The sequence below is a fragment of the Aquarana catesbeiana genome, linkage group LG03 (assembly GCF_042186555.1).
Source record: "Aquarana catesbeiana isolate 2022-GZ linkage group LG03, ASM4218655v1, whole genome shotgun sequence".
Classification (NCBI taxonomy): domain Eukaryota; kingdom Metazoa; phylum Chordata; class Amphibia; order Anura; family Ranidae; genus Aquarana; species Aquarana catesbeiana.
Genome location: NC_133326.1, coordinates 121178129 through 121199904, shown reverse-complemented (window position 1 = coordinate 121199904; position 21776 = coordinate 121178129). Strand labels below are relative to the sequence as shown.

Here is a 21776-nt window from a genome sequence, read left to right as displayed (position 1 = left end):
ACACCCCCCCGCCTATCACACAAAACAGCCCCGCAACACGGCTCTCACTGTCACGGCTTGTGTTCTGTTATTGAATACGGCACAATGACGGATAATCGCCATTCAGATAGAAGGTGATAGAGAAGAACTATTTCGCGGAGGGATTATGTTGGCAATGGACTTGACTGACGCATTTTCTTTGCCGGCCAATCAGGAGGCGGGAGAGGAACACATGCCCGGTGCGTGGAAGATGTGCTGAGGCGCGCATGGCTGAATGAGTCATCCGCATCATCATCACCGTCCTGTCATAGAGAGAGAGAGAGGGCCAGAGTGCGGGGACATGGCGGCAGGCTGGGGTTGGCTTAAATCTGGGTTTAGTAGAAGCATTTTAGAATTGTGGCATCGCGTCTGGTGTAAGGGGCAGCACGCTTGTTTATGTTAGGAAGTGACTCCACCTCACAGCTCCTTTTAAAAATCCACAGTCGATCACTTTTCAGAGGGCAACGCAGCTGTAAATGAGCCCTTAGGCTGCTTGGTGTGTGTAGGTCAGTCTATGTAAACCAGAAATTCATGGAACCCTAGGGTTCCCCCACAGATTGCTAGGGGTTCCTTGAGAAAAAAGGAATTTCTGCACTTCTGCCGAGTTAGCCCCCCTCCCCCCCCCCCATCAAAATTTTTTTTTTAAATCTTATGTAGTTTGTAAGGGCCCTTTCACAATGGGGCGGTTTGCAGGCGCTATTGCGCTAATAATAGCACCTGCAAACCGACCCAAAAGTGCTGCTACTTTCATTCCAGTGTGAAAGCCCCGAGGGCTTTCACACTGGAGCGGTGCGCTGGCAGGACAGTAAAAAAAGTCCTGCTAGCAGCATCTTCGGAGCGGTGAAGGAGCGGAGTGTATACCGCTCCTTCACCGATCTTGCCCATTGAAATCAATGGGACGGCGCGGCTATACCGCAGAGGCGCTGTGCGGTGGTATTTAACCCTTTCTCGGCCGCTAGTGGGGGGTAAAACCATTTTACCGCCGACCCCGCCCCAGTGTGAAAGGGCTCTTAGATCAACCATTGTTTGTGTTAGAGTTCACACAGAAGAAGCAATATTAACAGTTATTTGCTGGGGGGAGGAGGGCTAACCCGTCATCAGTCCCCCCTTATCAAAAAAATGACCAAACAGCTATTTTGAAAGCTATTTGTTAGATCCGGTAAGATCAAGTGGTTTTAATGTTAGATCTCACACCATTTCAGAGATATTCCACATCAAAATAGAGATATTAGGTGGTACATAAGGACAGATTGGCCCCCCACATGCAATTTTCTGGCCAAAAATCATTCAGGCTAATAGATATTCGTTAGATCCGGTAAGATCAAGTGGTTTTAACGTTAGATCTCACATCATTTCAGAGATATTCCACATCAAAATAGACATATTAAGTGGAACATAAGGACAGGTCCCCCACATGCAATTTTTTTCTGGCCAAAAATCATTCAGGCTAATAGATATTCGTAAGATCAATTGGTTTTAATGTTAGATCTCACATAATTTCAGAGATATTCCACATAACAGTAAAGATATTAGGTAGTACATAAGGACGGATTGCCCCCCTCCCCCCCCACATGCAATTTTCTGTCCAAAAATCATTCAGGCTAATAGAAATTCATTAGATCCGGTAAAATCAAGTGGTTTTAACGTTAGATCTCACATAATTTCAGAGATGTTCCACATAGAAATAGAGATATTAGGTGGTGCATAAGGACGGATTGCCCCCACCCCATGCAATTTTCTGGCCAAAAATCAATTAGGCTAATAGATATTCATTAGATCCGGTAAGATCAAGTGCTTTTAACATTAGATCTCACATAATTTCAGAGATATTCCACATAACAGTAAAGATATTAGGTAGTACATAAGGACGGATTGCCCCCCTCCCCCCCCCACATGCAATTTTCTGTCCAAAAATCATTCAGGCTAATAGACATTCATTAGATCCAGTAAGATCAAGTGGTTTTAACGTTAGATCTCACATAATTTCAGAGATTTTCCACATATAAATAGAGATAGGTGCTGGTACATAAGAACGGGCTGCCCCCCATGCAATTTGCTGGCCAAAAATCATCGACACTAAGGATATTCGTTAGATCCGGTAAGATCAAGTGGTTTTAATGTTAGATCTCACATAATTAGAGACTTATTAAGTAATTAATGAGGGGGACTGCCCCCCCTTATCAAATTTCCTGGCCAAAAATCATCCAGGCTAATAGATATACATTAGATCCGGTAAGATCAAGTGATTTTAACATTTGATTATCCATAATTACAGGAATATTTGGTAGGGATGCACGGATACCCATACTAGTATCTATATCGGAGCAAAAACTGAGCATTTTCACATGTACCAGTCAGGAGTGCCATTGAGCATACCAAGGTATGCTGAAATTATGTGGGACATTATTGATGGGTGTGTCTAAGCCCAGTGAAGCCTGAAGCACAGTGTTAAAAGGCAGTGGGAAACTTTAGAGGGCCCTGTTGAAGGAGCCAACCGGGTACCCCATTTACAGTAGCTGACTCTAAAACCAACGACGTGAAGAGACAGCAGAGGAAGTCAAAACCCTTGCAGAGGGCCCCCGTTGTTGCCTCCAAGCAACCCAGTGTCCCGTTTCCTTTGACACTTGCTGCCCAGCGTCGGAAAGTCAATGCACACCAGACTCTCAGAACTCAGCGTAGACTTAAACCAGATCAGAATCTCTGCAAGAGAGGAGCGCGGATACAAGCCACTGAACAGGCCAAGGCCACCACTTCCTTTATGTTCCCTGACAAGCTGGGGGGACCTTATCCTGTTGTTCCCATCCAAGTAGAGGGAATCTACACCAAGGCCCTTCTGGATACTGGAGATCAAGTGACCCTTCTCTACAGAGACTTCTATGACAGGCACCTCAAGCACCTGCCATTGCAGAAGTTGGAAGAGCTGGAGATATGGGGCATTGGGACTCAGACCTTTCCCTATGATGGCTAGCTACCGGTCAAGCTGACCTTTGATCCCTCCGTGGCTGGGAAAGCCAAGACTTTTGACACTCTGGCAGTGGTCTGTCCCCACCCACCAGGGGCCAGTAAGCGTTCTCTTATCATAGGGACCAATACTGATCTTGTCAGAAGGCTGTTGACACCTCTTGTTCTGGAGCCAGGCACTTCAACTACAAGCGTGCACCCCATGCTGGGACAAGCCTACCAGTGCCTGGTACAAGAACAGAAGGCCCCAGCTGAAGGAGTGGGTGAGATGTGGCGCTTGGACTGGTGTGAGAAGGTGTTACAGCCTGGTGAAGTGGCCTGTTTATGAGCATTTGTCAATCTAAATTGGAAACAACCAGGCCCTTTCATTGTCCTTCAAGTGGACAGAGAGAAGACATGGGAGTGGAGATAATTCCTGAGGTGGTTTTAACCAAAGTGAATATGCCGGCTCGGATGTTGCTGGGACAAGTGAATTTAGCCATCCCAGTCCCACTGTCTGATTTGGTTGGGGAGCAAAGGATGGGATCCCTGTTGAGGAGTTCTATGCGAAGAATACTCCTCTTTTGCCGGATTGCAAAGAAAGAGCCAGGATTCAGCTCCTGAGATAGCAGGCTGCATTCTCCAAGAGTGAATTTGATGTGGGGTGTGCAAAAAGTGCCCAACACCGGATCAGTCTCTTCGAGTGCATAAGCCGTTCAGGGAAAGAGTTTGACGGATTCCTTTACTGGATTTGAACAATCTGCGTGAACAACTGGCAGAGTTGAAGAGGGCAGGCATCACCAGAGAGTCCCAGAGTCCATGTGCTTCCCTGATATTGGTGGTACAGAAAAAGAATGGGCCGCTGAGGCTGTGTATTGACGGACGATGAACCGAAAGACCATTCCCGACCAATATACCACCCCAAGGATAGAAGATGCCTTGCAGAGCCTGTCAGGAGTGAAGTGGTTCAGCATGCTGGATTTGAAGAGTGGATATTACCAAATCCCCATGCACCATGAGAATCTGGAAAAGATCGCTTTCATTACCCTGGTTGGGGGTCTTTGAATTCGACCGGATGCCTCAAGGCCTGTCTGGTGCCCCAGCCACCTTCCAAAGGCTAATGGAGTAGACCATGGGTGACAGGAACCTGATCGAGGTGTTGGTGTACTTAGAGGACATCATTGTTTGCGGCAAGACCCTGGAAGAGCACGAAAAGCATCTGGAGAAGGTCCTGAAGAGACTCGATGACGAGGGGCTGAAGCTGTCTCTGGAAAAGTGCCAGTTTTATCAACCCTCAGTCAACTACCTTGGCCACATTGTGTCTACCGACAAAGTGGCCACAACCCCTGGAAGCTGTCACCTCCTGGCCGAGACCTACCAACTTGACTGAGCTTAAAGCGGAGGTCCGCCAATTTTTTTTTTTTTTAAAGTCAGCAGCTACAAATACTGCAGCTGCTGACTTTTAAAATAAGGACACTTACCTGTCCAGGTCGCCAGCGATGTCGGCACCCGTGGCCAACCCGTCCCTCGGTCCTCGGATGCTGTCGCCGCTATCTTCGGTACTGCGCATGCGCGAGTTGTGCTGCGCAATCCGAATGGTCCCTGCTGTCTCTGGGACCTGTGTGTCTCCCAGCAGACAGCGGGTGGGGGGGACGGGAAATGGCATAGACAATCTTCTCACCTATGTCCTCACAACAATCCTCTCACCTATATCCTCACTACCACCAAGTTGGACGCCACGGGTCACAGATGGTTGGCTGCTTTATCAGGGTTTACTTTAAGCCTGAAGTATCGACCAGGGTTGGGAACAAAGACACGGATGCTTTGTCAAGAAGGCCCCATCATTCCAGAGACCCTCCAGAAGAATGGGCCCAGCTGATGTCTGAAGGGGTACGAGCCTTATGTCAAGTAGCAGAACATCAAGCTGGAGGAGGATCCAGGGCCGAAGACGTTGGAGTGTCAGCCGCTGGTGTCCCCAGATGTTATTGCAATGTCATCCAAGTTGGGGATGAACGTCTGCCCAAGCTGTCAAAGAAAGACCTGTGGAGGGACCAGTTGGAAGACCCTCTCTGTAGCTTGGCATTGAAGGCCTTGGAGAGCCAACGCCCTGACTTGCTCCTCACTGACTCCCCGAAGGAAGCCCGTCTGCTGCACCGACAGTGGGATTGGTTACATCTGCACCAAGGGTTGGTCTACCGAAGGGACCCCTCTGACGATTCCGAAGAAAAATGGCAGTTAATCCTACCTGAAAAATATAGGAAGACAGTATTAACTGCCCTACACAACAACCAGGGCCACCTAGGGCCCAAGAGGACTTTTCACCTGGTGAGGGACTGGTTCTACTGGCCCTACATGCGGGCTGAAGTTGAGGGCTATTGCGACTCCTGCATCAGATGTATCCAAAGTAAGACTTTGCCCCACCGAGCTGCCCCAATGGGCCATCTTCAGAGGCAGGGACCCATGGAGCTGGTGTGCATTGCGTTTCTGTGCTTGAAGCTTGATCTGAGCGCGCAGGGAAATCTTACCTTTTTTCTAGAAAGTTAATAATCGAATACGTTCTAAACAAGACAGGGATTTATCGGAAAGTATCAAACATTTCACTATGGATGAGTTTCGAGCTTTCAGAGACCTTATCCTCCTTCTGAATCATACCTCTGAATCATCAACATCCATCACTGATACTACTATACCTATATTGCCATCTGGGCCTACACCTACTAATAAGTTCAAAGCTAAGTCAAAGAAATTTCCTGATTTAACTATCAATCCTCATGTTTGGGCTTTTATGTTGGCCACCATTGCGGATATGAAGCAACTGACACTGGATCCTATGCTAAAATAGCCCCACCAATTACAATCCATCTCAAGACTACGTAACCACCCCGATTTAGTTGTCAAAAAGGCGGACAAGGGTGGGAACATTGTATTACTTACTAACAAACAATATGTTGAGATGTGCATGGGTATCCTCAACAATCAGTCTTGGTATCGCTGGATTGCGACCATTTCTACCAAACGATTCATTAATGAATACAAATCCTTAATAGGAGATGCCTTCCTTACGGGTCTGATTGACCAGAATACCCATGCATATCTTGACAATAAGTTTCCTCTTACCACCACATTACCACTCATTACCTAAGATACATAAGAATGCACATGCCCCCCAGGTCGGCCTATAAGGAGATGCCTTCCTTACGGGTCTGATTGACCAGAATACCCATGCATATCTTGACAATAAGTTTCCTCTTACCACCACATTACCACTCATTACCTAAGATACATAAGAATGCACATGCCCCCCAGGTCGGCCTATAGTTTCCGGTATAGGATCACTGACTGAAAATGCTAGCAGACTTATCGACTTTTTTCTTACCCCACACGTGACACGATTGCCATCCTATGTTCAATATACACTAGATCTTCTCAAACATATTGAGGGGCTTGCGGTCCCTCCCGACGCCCTGCTCGTGACATTGGATGTGGAGGCTTTGTACTCCAGCATCCCACACGAGCAGGGTGTCGGGATGGTACGCACCTTCCTCAGAGAGCAAGATCACCATCTCTGGCTATTCAGTGAGTTTCTTCTTAAATTGCTTTTCTTTGTTTTGACGCACAATTGGTTTACATTTAACAGCTCCCACTACCTCCAGGTACAGGGCGTGGCCATGGACACTTGTTGTGCCCCGGCCTACGCCAACCTGTACCTGGGGGGGTGGGAGCGGGATATATTTTCCAATGAGGTCCTTACTAGCCACACCAGCCATGTGCTGGTGTGGCTAAGATATATTGATGATATATTTGTCATTTGGACTAGCCCACAACAAACTCTAGATGCCTTTGTTGACCTTTTGAACAACAATACAGACAATCTGAAATTTAAGAGTGACTTGCGTAAGATCTAATTTCTTGATCTTTCAATTTGTAAAGATCAAGACAACTGCCTGGCCACCACCCTATACTGGAAGGAAACAGCCGGAAACACTTTTTTGCATGCCTCTAGTGCCCACCCTAACACACTTGTCCGTAGCATCCCCTCCGCTCAATACATCAGACTCAGAAGGAATTGCATTTGCGACAGTGATTTTAAATACCATGCGGATCTCCTAAGGGGACGACTCCTCCAGCGTTGATACTCAAAGTCATTCCTACGTAAAGCCTTTAATAAGGCATACCAACAATCTAGGAATACACTACTTTACAAAACTAAAATGAAACTAGAAGGCCACTCTACGGTCAAATTTATTACACAATACTCCCACCAACAAGATCAATTAAGAAATGTTCTGGCGAAACACTGGCATATTTTATATGAGGACCCCACCTTGAACAAATATATTAGTGATCGCCCCGAGATTGTCTTTAAAAGGGCGGTGTCTTTACGCGATGGATGACTAAAAGACAAACTATCCATGAACAGGGTATTTACAAATGCGGGCACTGTGCTTGTTGCCCTTTGGTCTCCACGGGCCACAGATTCAGACTACCCAATGGGGAACTCTTCTACCCACACTTTCGGGCTGATTGATTAATGACCATATCTATTCTTCAACTGATGGTAGGATGCTAAGCCCCATTAGTAGACATCTTGACCTATACCACAGATTTGACACCTCTGTTGCTACTTTTATAGTTTTGGCAGTAATATTGCAGGATCCGAACGGAGGTGATTGGGACAGGAGAATACTCCAGCACGAGACTAAATGGATAGAACGCCTTAATGCCATACGTTGGCCAGGCATTAATGAATTGCAATCATATAAATCATTTTTGTGAAAATACACAATATTATATACTTTATCACTTCTATAAATAGAAATATTTTCCCCTGTAGTTTCATATATGGGGCCTTCTATCCTGCCTTCTGCTGTTGTGGCTCTTTGTCCCTTCTCCCCTCCCTCCCCCCTCCCTTAGTGAGTGATATATGCTCGCTTTTGTTTGGTGTTCGTTTGCCTAATTACTTAATAATGCCTTTGTCTTTTGATATTGCTTGTCTGTTCATGTATATCTTTTATTCATTGCACAAAATGCTATTTCATATTGTCATTGTTAACAATGTACTGTATTCTTATGTTTGTTCTTTTATTTTTCATAGGCTCTACCTGTTTCAACTATTTTGATCAAGGCTCTTTTTCTCTGGCCTGCGATGGATACTTCATTGGCATCATTTGGTTGGCTCCTATGGCGTGCTGGTGCTGCAGGTTACATGTGCAGCCGGATAGCCTTCTGGGTACGACATTGCGGCATTATGGCCTGCCATTCTCCCTCTTGTGGTATTTTTCTCTTCCCCTTTTATTTTGCTCGTCTTACCATCCACTGTTTAGGCTGCTATTATCTGACCCATACAATGTTCTATAACATTTCCCTTAGTGGAGTGCACACTTGGGGGAGCTCTCAGCCCTGAGACCTCTAGGGTGACGCTCCTCCCGCACGGCCGCGTCTATTGTAGTCGCTCTGCAGACTGCGCATGCGCGGCCGTGGCGAGGGTGCGCTCGCACCCTTTTCTGGCTGAGTCAGGTGATTCGGAAGCCCCGCCGCACACCTGATTGGGCCGTGCATATAAGGCTGTTCATTCAGCTTTATATCACGGCATCCCTTCCAGACGGCCGTCTTTTCATGGATCTTTTGACTTATCATCACTACATTTACTCTGGCAAGGTATCTGTACACTATTTATTGTCTGTATACTTCTTTTACTGGGACTCTTTAATAATCTATTAATGATAACCTCTTTCTCTAGATGTTATGGAACTGATACCTGTAAACCTATTGTGCTGCTTCATTACAAATCTATATCAAGTTATCGATTGGTGGTCCACCAAAGATACAACCCCCCTCTACCTGGATACAGAATATATATATACAATTTATTACTAAAAGGTGAGACCATTTAATCAATACCACCTATCAATCCTATAGATAGATTGTTTATAATGAGACTTTCCTCACTATCACCATTCATATATACTTTACAGGTGTTGGTGTTTACCGCCAAACACAGTTCCACTCCTAAAGCATAAGCTTATGGATATACAGCATCTCTACAGGCTCATGCCAATTATGTTTTTCTATTAAGGTAGGCTGGTTAGGATTTGTTACCACAACACCTTTCTATCTAGTTTATCTACCACTATATATATTTTTTCTATGGCGTGAATCTTCTTATCTACTTTATTTAAGTTGCTATGGGTCTTTTGCCTTTTTCACACTAGGCTCTGGACACCTACCCTATCTCTGGTGTTATCATTCTATACACAGTAAGATTATTCTATTAGGCATGTCCCCACATGTGATCCGCTGCACCTCTTGCATGCCCAGGTTGGAGCCTTCCTTTGAGTGTCCTTTGGTACTCCCTGCAAAAAAATTTATACCAAGATTATAAATGTTATTGATTGCATATTTTTCTCTCTCCTATAGAATAATTAACAAGCTCCTGAAGAAGCGACCATTCGCAAAACATGTAGAGCTTCCTTGCATGTCATAATTCAATATAGGGATAAACGTCTGTATTGATATGATTCTGATTCTTATGATCCATATTGGAGAGGTTTAGCTATTTGTTTGCATTTTATTTGCAATATTTTATTATGTTTTTTTGTACTATGTGTTTAATAAAGTTTATATATATTTTTCTATAATTGGTGCCTGAAAAGTAAATTTTTCCATTTTTCTATTTAACTAGGGAAATATCCTGGTAGTGACTGACCATTTCACTCGGTATGCCCAGGCGTTTTCAACAAAGGACCAACAAGCATCCACGGTGGCCAAGATCTTAGTGGAGAAATTCTTTGTGCACTGTGGTCTGTCCCAACGCATCCACTCTGATCAAGGGAGAGACTTTGAGAGTAGTTTCATCAAGAGACTTTTTGGCATCAGGAAATCTAAAACCACCCCTTATCATCCTCAAGGAGGTCCTCAACCAGAGAGATTCAACCGAACCCTCCTGGATTTGGTCAGAACTCTAAATTCAGAACAAAAGTAGCCCTGGAGCAAGCATAAAGCAGCTATTGTGCATGCTTATAACAGCACCACCAATGATGCCACAGGATACTCTCCCTATCGTTTGTTTGACGGAAGGCCTAACTGCCAGTAGACTTGGCCTTCGGCACATCCCTCGACCATACCTTAGCAACATCCCAGACAGGGTATGTGGATCGCCTGCTGAGAAGTCTGAAAACCGCCTAGGATAAGACTCAAAGCTGCCTCATATGCCCGAGGAAAGAGAAACATAATAAACTTTGACCTCAGAGTACAAATGCAGGACCTACAGCTGGATGACAAGGTACTGCTGAGAAACCTGGGTGTCCCTGGAAAACACAAGTTGGCTAACCGCAAGAAATCACAGCCATTTGTCATTTCCAAGCAGCTGCCAGGACTCACAGTATATCAAATCTGGCAAGAGGGAAGCACAGGCCCGCTGAAGACTTGGCATCGCGATCATCTGTTGCCTCTGTCAGATGCAGTTTGTGCGCCACCACAGCCAGATTCACAGTCCACACCCATGGCCTCTCAGAGATCCCGGCCAGTGACTAGATCTCAGTCTGTACTCCTTGCTGAAGAAGATGAAAGCAGCAAGCATGAACAGATGGGAAAAGATTGTTTGTGGCCATCTCAAATGCCAGGGCCGCCCCCCCCCACCCCCTTCTTCTCCTCCCAAGGTGACTGACAACAGGATTCTTAGGCCAGAGGCTCCTGGGTTTGTACCTCAAAGTCCACCTTTTGAAGAGTTGGAAGACCCTCAATCTTCCCTGCTGACAGCAGACCCTGAAGACTTTCCATCCTTCATTGAGGAGGAAGCTGATATGCAGGAAGAAGAGGAGACCAGTGCCTGTAACCCCAGAGGCTAAAGAACAGAGGGTTATTCACCTGCCGAAAAGACTGACATGACACTTTGGGTGAAAGCTCTGAGGAGGTCGTTCTCACTGCAAAAAAGTCATTCCTCCCACTGACCACCAATGTAAGTATCATTCTTCCCACTGACCAACAATGCATAGTTGCCAACATTGTAAAAAAAATTTTAGGGACACTTTTTTGGCTGTAGCCGGAGTCTTGTTTTAATTAGGGGGCAGGGCATGCATTTGTGGGCGTGGCACAGGGGAAAAGTTCAAATGCAAAGCGCGCCGTGGTGAAAAAAGGGCGTGGTTCATGTGAAATAGTGGGCGTGTCTTAAATGGCGTGGCTCAAAGGGGGTGTGGTTAGAGTCTGAGATGAATGAGGGATGGAGAGGGGGAGAGGGATGGAGGGACAGCAGCCCCAGATCCTACACAACAATGGAAATATGTGTATTCTAGAAAGTTTAATAATCAGCAGATAAATATACTCCAAACACCTGGTGTTAGCACTTCAATCATCCCGGCACCATGGTTGTTATGGTGTCAGGATGATTGAAGTGCATTATTTTTATTATTACATTGTAATATAAAATGAAATCATTCAACTCACCATAATGCCGAATCAGTGGGATCCCTGAGCGTGTCACCTGCCACGTCGCCTGCCACCAGCCGTCCGTCCTTGCATCAGGTGTCCCAGCAGTGTCCATGCTTACATTAGGTGCCCCCAGCAGAGCCCCCCCTTACATCAGATGTCCCCAGCGAAGCCCCCCCTTACATCAGGTGTTCCCAGCAGTGCCCCCCTTACATCAGATGTCCCCAGCGGAGCCCCCCCTTACATTAGGTGCCCCCAGCGGAGCCCCCCTTACATCAGATGCCCCCAGCGAAGCCCCCCCTTACATCAGATGTCCCCAGCGGAGCCCCCCCTTACATCAGGTGTCCCCAGCGGAGCCCCCCTTGCATCAGGTGTCCCCAGCGGAGCCCCCCTTACATCAGGTGTACCCAGCGGAGCCCCCCTTTACATCAGATGTCCCCAGCGGAGCCCCCCTCACATCAGATGTCCCCAGCGGAGCCCCCCTTACATCAGGAGTCCCCAGCGGAGCCCCCCCTTACATCAGGAGTCCCCAGTGAAGCCCCCCTCACATCAGGAGTCCCCAGCGGAGCCCCCCCTCACATCAGGAGTCCCCAGCGGAGCCCCCCCTCACATCAGGAGTCCCCAGCGGAGCCCCCCCTCACATCAGGAGTCCCCAGCGGAGCCCCCCTTCACATCAGGAGTCCTCAGCGGAGCCCCCCTTCACATCAGGAGTCCTCAGCGGAGCTCCCCCTCACATCAGGAGTCCCCAGCGGAGCCCCCCTCATACCTGGAGTCCCCAGCGGAGCCCCCCCTCACATCAGGTGTGCCCAGTGGAGCCCCCCTCACATCAGGTGTCCCCAGTGGAGCCCCCCCTCACATCATGTGTCCCCAGTGGAGCCCCCCTCACATCAGGAGTCCCCAGCGGAGCCCCCCCCTCACATTAGGAGTCCCCAGCGGAGCCCCCCTCACATCAGGTGTCCCCAGTGGAGCCCCCCCCTCACATCAGTTGTCCCCAGTGGAGCCCCCCCACATCAGGTGTCCCCAGTGGAGCCCCCCTTACATCAGTTGTCCCCAGTGGAGCCCCCCTCACATCAGGTGTCCCCAGTGGAGCCCCCCTCACATCAGGTGTCCCCAGTGGAGCCCCCCCTCACATCAGGTGTCCCCAGTGGAGCCCCCCTTACATCAGGTGTCCCCAGTGGAGCCCCCCTCACATCAGGTGTCCCCAGTGGAGCCCCCCTCACATCAGGTGTCCCCAGTGGAGCCCCCCTTACATCAGATGCCCCCAGCGGTGCCCCCCCCTTACCTCAGGTGTCTTGGTAGGAGGGGGTATACACAATACTGTCTCCCTCCGCCGGCCGCATGGTTACATTGGAACCCCTGCCCCTTTCCATAACAGACCGGCAGCGGGGCAGGAGGGTGGGCGGCAACGCAGGAGCTCCTTCTAGCCCCCCACAGCCGTCCTCCTGGTCTTCTTAAAAATGGCGACATTGTCTCCGTCAGCCGTGGACCTCTAGCGGCGGCGGTGAAAATCCGTGAAGAACCGGATTTCTCTGGACATTTCCCAGGAAACTATAAAATTGGGAATATAGTCGAATTCCCGGGAATGTCCCGGGAAATCTGGGACAGTTGGTAACTATGACAATGTAAGGAGCATTCTTCCCACTGACCACCAAGGCTGAGTTAGATCAATACAAGTGCACATAGAAAACAATTGTCCTCCATGTGCCCTGTTCACACCATAATACAACATTGAGGTACATTTTAATGAGACACATAAAATTGCAGCACACAGTCTGTTTCCAAGGGTGCACATTTGGTCGTATACATAAGTACTGCACTGACACACTCTAGTTCTGTTTGTGCTGCCAGGACCTATGGAGTGCTGTAAGGCCTGCTTCACGTGGGTATCAGCTGGTATATAGAGGAGTGTGAACAGCAAGCTTTGGCAAAGCATTTTCAGAACTTTCAAGCTTCAAAAAAAGCTGAAGCCTGCTAATAGCTTGCTTAAGGCGGAACGTTAACCCATAACATCTTGAAAAAAATAATGTTCTTTAGCAAGGAACATACATTCCACAATAATAATTATGCTACCAAAATAAGTGTGTGCTGTAAATTGACTCCAGCATTGCTCCTGTTTCTTCTTACCGGAAGCTGCCATTTTGCTGAAGCCCAGACCTTCTGAGGAGCAGTGAATCTTTAGGCTATCAGCAGATCAGCCTCTACATTTTCGACACAGTGCCAAAAAATGGAGAGCAACTGGGCATGTGCAGAGCAGGGTGAGACAGTGTATTACTGGATTTTAAACAGTATAGACACTTATTTTTATTATTTTACATAGCTATACCTGCAAAACGGGCCAGCCTGAAGTGATCTAGCAGGATTTCATTTTCTGACTAAGGCTCGGTTCACACTGCTGCGATGCGAGAACCCGTGCGAATCCAGTACGGGTGTCCGCATCACATAAAACTTGCAGGCAGTTTACACTGCCCTATGCGAACCGCTGTGGGTGTCAATACAAAGTTAAGGACACCCCCAGATCAGTTCACATATCGCAGTGCGAACTGTCAGGAATCGGATCCATGGATGTTCACACCCAATGCGATCCGATTCTGATGTGGACCAAAAAAGGGTCCTGCATGACTTTGGTCAGAATGCGATGCAAATTCAGCCACACAATCTGTATGGCTGAATTTGCATCGCCAGACATCGCATGTGATTTGCACAGCAGTGCGATGCAAATCAAATGCAATGTCTGACATTGCAGCAGTGTGAACCCAGCCTAAAGTTCCACTTTTAGGCTGGGTTCACACCATTGAACCCGCATCCAATTCGCAATAGCAGGAGATTTTGACCGGCTCTCTATGGAGTCAGTTTACATATCTCTACTGGGGCTCTGGTGCAAATTTGCACAGTGCGTCTTTTGGTCCATTTGCTGGAAGCTGCAAGCGGCGATGGTGTGAACCCAGCCTAAAGAGGCAATCAGCACTCCCATTAGAATTTGTGTTTAGCATTTACAAACTGGAGCTGAATGGTACTTTGAAAGCTTTAAGAAAGCTTTCTGTTCACACTGCTCTTACAAGCTGAAACAGGCCTTTGAGTCTCCTCTTTGTGCATATGCAAGCAAGCAAATGTGACAGTTAATAATTACGGCATGCCATGATTATCACTGTTTTGGGAAACCGTTAAAGGGCAACTTAACACTCCTATCCTTTTCAGTCAAGGAAGTTGCCATCTTAGCCTCTCTTTGATATTCAACTGCCATGGTGCTGAACATGTGATCAGTTATATAAACAGAGGATTCCGCGCTTAGGATAAAGATCTATAGCTGCAGCATCCCCAAAAAAACACCACTAAGCAGTGCCCCAAAAAGTTATAAATCAAAAAAGGAAAATGTGATCAGTTATAACATTATAACACCAGCTGTCCCCCCCCAGGCACTCACAAGAAAACATTTTTTAAACATGGCCCTTTAACCACTTCAGGTCCCACCCATAGCCAAATGACGTCTGCAGGAGGGATCTCCCATCCTACCCCCCCCCCAGGCAGTCACAAAAAAACATTTTTTAAACATGGCCCTTTAACCACTTCAGGTCCTGCCCATAGCCAAATGATGTCCGCAGGAGGGATCTCCCAACCTTGGTGGGCGTCATATGACGTCCTGGGCTTCCCGGTCGTCTGGGGGGCACCCGCACCTGCCTCGTCAACAGAGCCAGGACATGGATCTGTGTGTGTAAACACACAGATCCACGTCCTGTCAAGGGAGAGGAGACCGATCATGTGTTCTGTGTACAGAGGAACACCGATCGATCTCCTCCCCTTGTGAGTCCCCTCCCCCTATAGTTAGAATCACTCCCTAGGTAACACAGTTAATCCCTTAATCGCTCCCTAATTTTAACCCCTTCCCTGCCAGTAACATTTATACAGTAATCAATACATTTTTATAGCACTAATCGCTGTATAGTTGTCAGTGGTCCCAAAATGATTTCAAAAGTGTCCGATATGTCTGCCGCAATGTCACAGTCATGATAAAAATGGCAGATCGCCCCCCTTACTAGTAAAAATAAATAAAATAATAAAAATGCCATAAAACTATCCCCAATCTTGTAGACACTATAACTTTTGCGCAAACCAATCAATATACGCTTATTGCATACCAAAAATATGTAGAATACATATTGGCCTAAACTGAGGAAAAAATTTGTTTTTGTTTTTTTTAATGGGATTGTTATTATAGGAAAAAGTAAAAAATATTGTGTTTTTTTCCAAACTTGTCACTCTTCTTTTGTTTATAGGGCAAAAAATAAAAACTGCAGAGATGATCAAATACCAAAGGAAAGCTCTATTTGTGGGGAAAAAATTATAAAAATTTCATTTGGGTACAGTGTTGCATGACCGCATAATTGTCATTCAAATCACGACAGCGCTGAAAATTGGCCTGGTCAGAAAGGGGGTGAAAATTCCCTGTATTGAAGTGGTGAAAAAAAAAAGTCCTTAAGTGCACTGTGTTTGGGCGCCAGACACAGTGTATTATGGGAAGCGCCAGGTCTATGCAACCATCAGATTGCAGACGAGGCGCTTCATTGGCGGGGTTTGGAGCTGCTTTGTGGTGCAGTCATTCACGCCGAGCAGCATCCGCCCGGCCCCATAGTATATAACTATGGCCAGGTGCTTTGTTCTCAGTGTGAGAACAAAGTCACTTACAGTGCTGGCGGGCTACAAAAAGATGGCCACCGCCTAATCCCTTTGTGTTCACTTGAGAGGGGAGGCCCCTGAACACACAGAGAAAGACGGGAACTAGCTGAAGGGGAGAGACAAACGCGATATGAAGGAGGGCTGTGCTGCTGGGGACTGTGCTGTGAGGAAGGACTCCCCTGGGGACACAGATGTGAGGAAGGACTCGGCTAGGAACACAGATGTATAGAGGGGCTTCGCTGGGGACACAGATGTGAGGAAGGACTCCGCTGGGGACACAGATGTAAGGAGAGGCTCCGCTGAGGGCACAGATGTAAGGAGGGGCTCCGCTGGGGACACAGATGTAAGGAGGGACTCCGCTGGGGACACAGATGTAAGGAGGGACTCCGCTGAGGACACAGATGTAAGGAGGGACTCCGCTGGGGACACAGATGTAAGGAGGGCTCCGCAGCCTGACGAAGGGGTCCTGCGTGACTCTGAAACGTTGCAGAGTCACGCCGGGGACCCTACTGCGCAAGGCCCCTCTTCTCTCTCCTACTGGCCCGGCAACAGCGAGAGGAGGAGGGAGGAGGAGAGAGCCCCGCGGTGATGTCACGGGCTGCGGCGTACTATGTGACGTACTATGTGGAATTTCAGCTCTTGAGCGCCACCCTTTGGGCACCTTTAGCTAATGTTGTGTTTGGTGAGCATTGATTCCGAGCATGCGTGTTTGTACTTTGGACTTTTGTGTACAGGCGATAGGAAAATCTGACAACAGACCGTTGTCCGCCGAAAATTTACTTGCCTGCCATCCAACATTTGTTGGTGGAAAGTTGGCCAGCAATTGTCTGATGGAGCGTACTAACGGTCGGATTTTAGGCAAACAGTCTGTCATCACACAATTCCCTGCCGAAAATCCGATCATGTGTACGAGGCTTTAGCCTCTGTTTGATCTACAACTGCCTTAGTGCTGCACATGTGATCAGTTATGACACCAGCCATTTGATGGTTTGACAGTTTGGTTGAGGACACAAGTAAATGTAACAGTTGGCCTTTACTGGCATTCCAGGAATGTAAATGTTTTTTAAACTGTTAAATTAATGGGTTTACTTCCACTTTTAGAACTCCAGTGAAGGAAACACATGACCCTCATGCCAGAGGAAAGTAAGAGGACCACACAGTGTAGAAAGACAATACATATTTCTAATAGACTTCCATAGGGTTTGGGGGAATTCTTGGTTTTGGTGTCAGAGAAATGAAGAGGTGTCCCTTTTTCACCAGGACTCATAATTTAAGATTCTTCACCACAAAGCAATCAAGGATACACTTGAAGCGGTATTAAACCCAGAAGCAAACATTTACAGAGCCTTGAAAAAAGTATTCATACCCCTTGCAATTTTCCACATTTTGTCATGTTACAACCAAAAACGTAAATGTATTTTATTGGGATTTTATGTGATAGACCAACACAAAGTGGCACATAATTGTGAAGTGGAAGGAAATGATAAATGTTTATCAACATTTTTTTACAAATAAATATCTGAAAAGTGTGGCGTGCATTTGTATTCAGCCCCTTTAGGCTGCATTCACACCTGAGCGTTTTCATCTCATAAAACGCTCATAAAAACACCTGAAAAATGCCCAACAAGCAAAATCCCATTCATTTCAACGGCACCTGTTTACATCTGAGCGTTTTGTCACCTGAAGCAAAACACCTGAAAAACGCCCCAAGCTCAAAAAAGAACATGAGCTTCTTTGGGGCAGATTAGAGGTGTTTTTCTGCCTCTTACATTGTTGCCCTCAACAAAATCTCTGTAAAAATGGCAGCCTAAGGGTACGTTCACACTGAACGGGGGTTTAGCTTAACTCGCACAATTTCAAACCTGCATTTCAGTGTGAGTTCGGGGGCATTTTGAAAGACATCTGAGCACACATTCATGCACAGATTTCCATTGAAATCGCCCTCCCGAAGTTGCCAAAAGTAGTGCAGGAACTACTTTTGGAAATCACTGCGACGCCGCAAAGTCAGCGTTGCACCGATTGGGACACTGCCATTGCCGGCAATAGGCTGCGATTTGACAATGTGAAAGAACCTAATTAGTAAATAGAGTCCACCTGTGTGTAAATTATTCTCAGTATAAATACAGCTGTTCTGTGAAGCCCTCAGAGGTTTGTGAGAGAACCTTAGTGAAAAAACAGCATCATGAAGGCCAAGGAACACACCAGACAGGTCAGGGATAAAGTTGTGGAGAAGTTTAAAGCAGGATTAGGTTATAAAAAAATATCCAAAGCTTTGAACATCTCATGGAGCACTGTTCAATCCATGGCTGTCCACCTAAACTGACAGGCTGGGCAAGAAGAGCATTAATCAGAGAAGCAGCCAAGAGACCCATGGTAACTCTGCATTGTAGGAGATCTAGGTTAAACCAAACAGTTCAGTGGGGCCACACCACAACCGCAAGCCTAATGCTTGGCTCACAGTTGCAGCATGGTCCCGCAATGTAAAAAAAAACAGCTGCTATCACTGTGGATTGCTTTTCTTAGGGCAGCAAGCAGTACCACTAGTGTGAAAAAAGACTAAAATATTATTCAGTGTGTTTTTTTAAATCATATTTAAATTGGCTCTTCACTTTTTAACATTTTTTGGAAAGCTTAGGGAAAAGGTACCTAAAAAAGGTTTATGTTACTGGCTACAATTAGTTATTCAACCCAGTGGCGGAATTACCAGGGTCACAACAGTCGCACTTGCGACGGAGCCCGGCATTCCGCCACTGTGGGGGGGGCCAGCAGGGTTGCTATTCACACACTGCTCTGAGTGAAGATCGGTGTCTATCATGGTACAGTATCACAGAGACACCGACATTAACGTTCTATTTGCCCGTCTGTCCTCTCTGGCAGGGGATGAGAGAGGACACACAGCTGATCTCGTTGCTCCCCCTTCTCCCCCCTCCCCTCTCCTGTGTGTTCCGCGGGAAATGTGAGCTCTTTAGCTTCACACTTGACTGCCCACGGAGCACACAGGAGGGGGGAGAAGGGGGAGCAGTGAGATCAGCTGTGTGTCCTCTCTCATCCCCTGCCAGAGAGGACGGATGGGCAAATAGAACGTTAATGCTGGTGTCTCTGTGGTACTGTTCAATAACAGACACCGATCTCCGCTCAGAGCCATGCTGTCCTGAGAAGGCAGACGGCACTGATGGAAATTCATAGCATTCACTGATGAGCACTGATAGAAGGCATTGATGGCCACTGATAGAAGGCACTGATTAGCACTAATAGAAGGCACCGATGGGCACTGATAGAAGGCACTGATGAGCACTGATAGAAGGCACTGATGAGCACTGATATAAGGCACTGATGGGCACTGATAGAAGGCACTGATGGGCACTGATAGAAGGCACTGATGAGCACTGATAGAAGGCACTGATGAGCACTGATAGAAGACACTGATGGGCACTGATAAAAGGCACTGATGGGCACTGATAGAAGGCACTAATGGGCACTGATAGGAGGAATTTATGGGCACTGATAGGAGGCACTAATGGGCACTGATAGGAGGAATTTATGGGCACTGATGAGCACTGATGGGAGGCACTGATGGGCACTGATAGAAGGCACTAATGGGCACTGATAGGAGCCACTGATAAAAGGCACTGATGGGCACTGATAGAAGGCACTGATGAGCACTGATAGAAGGCACTGATGAGCACTGATAGAAGACACTGATGGGCACTGATAGAAGGCACTGATGGGCACTGATAGAAGGCATTTATGGGCACTGATAGGAGGCAGTAATGGGCACTGATAGGAGGAATTTATGGGCACCGATGTGCACTGATGGGAGGCACTAATGGGCACTGATAGGAGGCACTAATGGGCACTGATAGGAGGCACTGATAAAAGGCACTGATGGGCACTGATACAAGGCACTAATGGGCACTGATGGGAGGCACTAATGGTCACTGATAGAAGGCACTGATGGACATTGATAGGAGGCACTAATGGGCACTGATAGGAGGCATTTATGGGCACTGATAGGAGGCACTGATGTGCACTGATAGGAGGCACTGATGAGCACTGATAGGCCACATTAATGAGCACTGATAGGCAGCACTGATAGCGGGCACTAATGTGCACTGATAGGCTGCACTGATGGGTGTCTTTGATGGGCACTGATAGGTGGTACTGATGGGCACTGAGGAACACTGATAGGCAGAACTCAGGCAGTATTGATGGGCTTTGATGGGCAGAATTGAAGAGTACTGATAGGTGGCACTGATGGATGCTGTTAGGCGGCATTAACCGCTTGCCGACAGCCTCATGCAGATATACTGTGGCAGAAGGGCTCGTACAGGCAGAATTATGTACCTGTATGTTCCCCTTTCAGAGGCGGCCAGCAGACGCGCGCACGTCCGCGGCAAGCTCCGTGAGTCAGGTTGTGGGTCCCACGGACTCGATTGCCGCGGGGATACCCGCGATTGCCTCACAGGGAGGAAGAACAGGGAGATGCTAATGTAAACAAGCATCTCCCCGTTCTGCCTAGTGACAGTGTCACTGCCACCTAGTGGTTAACCCCTTCACTGCCAGTGTCCTTTATGCTGCATGTACAGGTTGAATCAGAGGCGTAACTAGAACCTTCAGGGCCCCGGTGCAAGAAACCATGATGGGCCCCCCTTCCATCCGAGCCCTGGGCTTCCAATTTTGGGAGGGTGTCCATGGACAATGGTCCCAAAAATGTGTCAAAAATGTCCGATGTGTCCGCCATAATGTCGCAGTCACAATAAAATTGCTGATCGCCGCCATTTAAGAAAAAAAAAATTAATAAAAATGCCATAAAACTATCCCCTATTTTGTAAACACTATAACTTTTGCGCAAACCGATCAATATTTGCTTATTGCGATTTTTTTTACCAAAAATATGTAGAAGAATACGTATCGGCCTAAACTGAGGAAAAAAATGTTTTTTTTATACATTTTTGGGGATATTTATTATAGCAAAAAGTTAAAAATAATGCGTTTTTTTCAAAATTGTCGCCTTTTTTTTTGTTTATAGCGCAAAAAATAAAAAGCGCAGGGGTCAAATACCACCAAAAGAAAGCTCTATTTGTGGGAAAAAAAGGATGTCAATTTTGTTTGGGAGCCACGTCGCACGACCTCGCAATTGTCAGTTAAAGCAACGCAGTGCCTAATTGCAAAAAGTGCTCTGGTCAGGAAGGGGGTAAATTCTTCCAGGGCTGAAGTGGTTAATGAGCACTGATAGGTGGTGCTGATAGGCAGAATTGATGGGCACTTATAGGCGGCATTAATGAGCACTGATAGGTAACACTTGTAGGTGGAAGTGATGGGCACTTATAGGCGGCATTGATGAGCACTGATAGGCAGCATTGATGGGCACTGATAGATGGCACTGATGATTGGGGCACTGATTATCAGTGTAAACAATTTACTGATATTCTTGACAGTTAACGGCAGTCCTTTCCTAGCACAGACACAGTATGGGAGGAAAGGGCTGCGGATAACCGGCAAGTCTGTTTACATGTGATCAGCTGATCACATGGTAAAGGGCCACTGTGATTGCGCTGGATGCATGTCCCAAGGGTAATGCGGGAAGCACGGTTTTGGGAGGATGTCCATGGACACCCTCCCAAAATTGGAAGCCCGGGACTCGGATGGAAGGGGGGCAGGGGGGCCCATCATGGTTTCTTGCACCGGGGCCCTGAAGGTTCTAGTTACACCTCTGATTCAAC

The 21776-nt window shown here is 47.1% G+C and overlaps 1 protein-coding gene across 1 annotated transcript in view; it reads left to right on the top strand.

The window, feature by feature from the left end:
* Nucleotides 1-10748: 10748 nt before the first annotated feature.
* PARP6 (poly(ADP-ribose) polymerase family member 6) overlaps nucleotides 10749-21776 on the top strand; it is a 143050-nt gene continuing 132022 nt past the window's right edge. Inside the window, exon 1 of the mRNA XM_073619101.1 lies at nucleotides 10749-10915. The gene's annotated coding sequence lies outside the window, so the exon portion shown is untranslated. The remainder of the gene's footprint in view (nucleotides 10916-21776) is intronic.